Raw genomic sequence first — 2,500 nt, 5'->3', positions numbered from 1 at the left:
GAGAGAGAGAGGGGGGGGGACAGGGAAAGAGAGAGAGAGAGAGAGAGAGAGAGAGAGAGAGAGAGAGAGGGAGACAGGGAAAGAGAGAGAGAGAGAGAGAGAGAGAGAGAGAGACAGGGAAAGAGAGAGAGAGAGAAAAAGAGAGAGAGAGAGAGAGGGAAAGAGAGAGAGAGAGAGAGAGAGAGAGAGAGAGAGAGAGGGAGACAGGGAAAGAGAGAGAGAGAGAAAGAGAGAGAGAGAGAGAGGGAAAGAGAGAGAGAGAGAGAGAGAGAGAGCGAGAGAGAGAGAGAGAGAGAGAGAGAGAGAGAGAGAGAGAGAGAGACAGGGAAAGAGAGAGAGAGAGAAAAGAGAGAGAGAGAGAGAGAGCGGGAGATAGGGAAAGAGAGAGAGAGAGAGAGAGAGAGAGAGAGAGACAGGGAAAGAGAGAGAGAGAGAAAAAGAGAGAGAGAGAGAGAGAGCGGGAGATAGGGAAAGAGAGAGAGAGAGAGAGAGAGAGAGAGAGAGACAGGGAGACAGGGAAAGAGAGAGAGAGTGAGGAAAGGAAAGGTGAGAGGGTGAGAGATGGGAGTGAACATGGAGGAACCAGTAATGACATCACCAAGAGAGATAAAAGTGATAAAGAGTAACAAATGGGAGGCTGGGGTCTCTGTAATCTGTTAGGCTGGGGTCTCTGTTATCTGTTAGGCTGGGGTCTCTGTTATCTGTTAGGCTGGGGTCTCTGTTATCATATATGTGTCACGGCCGTTAAAAGAACTGGACCAAGGTGCAGCGTGGTGAGCGCACATTTTCTCTTTTATTTAAAATGACGCCGACAAAACAATAAACAATACAAAACAAACCGTGACGCTTAAGGATATGTGCCATCAAACACAGTTAACTTCCCACAACACAGGTGGGAAAAGGGTAAGTATGGTTCCCAATCAGAGACAACGACAGACAGCTGTCCCTGATAGAGAGCCATATCTGGCCTAAACATAGAAATAGAAAATCATAGAAACACTCTTCCCTCTCCCTTCCCTCTCCCTCCCATCCCTCTCCCTCCCTTCCCTCTCCCTCCCTTCCCCTTCCCTCTCTCTCTCCCCCTTCCCTCGCTCTCCCCCTCCCCCCCTCTCTCCCCCCCCCCTCTCTCTCCCCCTTCCCTCTCCCTCTCTCACTCTCTCTCCCCCTTCCCTTTCCCTTCATCTTTCTCTCTTCCAATACCCATGATCCTCAAAGAGTACAGATTATAAAAACAACCTGGCCACACAGTACTCTTTGTTCTGACATCTCCCCTGAGCACTGCACCCTAAAGTTAATGCAAAACCAAACTCTATTTAAACAAAGCCCCTCAACTGAACAATGAATCTGCTCTCTGCAATGTTCGACAGCAGAAATGATCACGCCAGATTTAGAGCTCGATTCAATCCGTAGTGCAGAATATCTGCATTGTAGCACGGCTCACTTTTAAAGGTAACTTCCGATTGAGCTGACATATGCAGTGTTTACCATGAATGCAGTCTCCTTGACCACAGGAACATTGCCTTTAATTGTCAATCTTGCTATAAAGCGGATCTTCAGCGCTACAGATTGAATTGGGCCCTTACACAAGATTTAGTGGTGTATTCAGTGGGAGATACTGAGGGGGGTCAATGTACACACACACACACTTTGTAAAATGAGTCATATCACACAAAAACAACCACCAGTCAGGAGGATACAGACAGCTCAAGAGGTATGCTTAGTTATGCTTAGTTTTTTTTACAAAGAATCAAGCATAATGATTATGGCTCTAGACTGCAGGAAAAATGTTCAGGTGTTTGAAAAATGCTAAATACTCCTAAATACTTCCTGGTTAGCAGTGTCAGTGTAGACAGGTTGAAAGATGGGAGTGAACATGAAGAATCCAGTAATGACATCTCAAAGTGAGAGAGAGGGAGATGGAGAAAGAGAGAGAGAGAGAGAGAGAGAGAGGGAGAGGGAGAGGGAGAGGGAGAGAAAGAGAGACAGAGAGAGAGAGGGAGAGGGAGAGGGAGAGGAAGAGAGACAGAAAGAGAGAGGGAGAGGGAGAGAAAGAGAGACAGAGAGAGAGAGAGACAGAGAGGGAGAGATAGGGAGAGAGAGACAGAGAGAGAGAGACAGAGAGAGAGAGAGAGAAAGAGACAGAGAGATAGAGAGAGAAAGAGAGAGAGGGAGAGAGGGAGGGAGAGAGAGATAGGGAGAGAGAGGGGGGAGAGGGGGAGAGAGGGGGGATAGAGAGGGAGATAGGGAGAGAGAGATAGGGAGAGAGAGGGGGGGGGAGAGTGGGGGAGAGGGGGGGAGAGAGAGAGGGGGGGTAGAGAGGGAGAGAGAGGGAGAGAGAGGGAGATATGGAGAGAGACAGAGAGAGAGAGAGAGATGGGGGAGGGAGGTAGAGAGGGGGAGGTAGAGAGGGAGATAGGGAGAGAGAGACAGAGAGAGAGAGAGAGTGAGAGAGAGAGAGATAGGGAGAGAGAGAGAGGGGGGGGAGGTAGAGAGGGAGATA

The sequence above is a fragment of the Oncorhynchus clarkii genome, chromosome 13, assembly GCF_045791955.1.
Source record: "Oncorhynchus clarkii lewisi isolate Uvic-CL-2024 chromosome 13, UVic_Ocla_1.0, whole genome shotgun sequence".
NCBI classification, from domain to species: domain Eukaryota; kingdom Metazoa; phylum Chordata; class Actinopteri; order Salmoniformes; family Salmonidae; genus Oncorhynchus; species Oncorhynchus clarkii.
Note: the sequence above shows the minus strand (reverse complement) of the source record.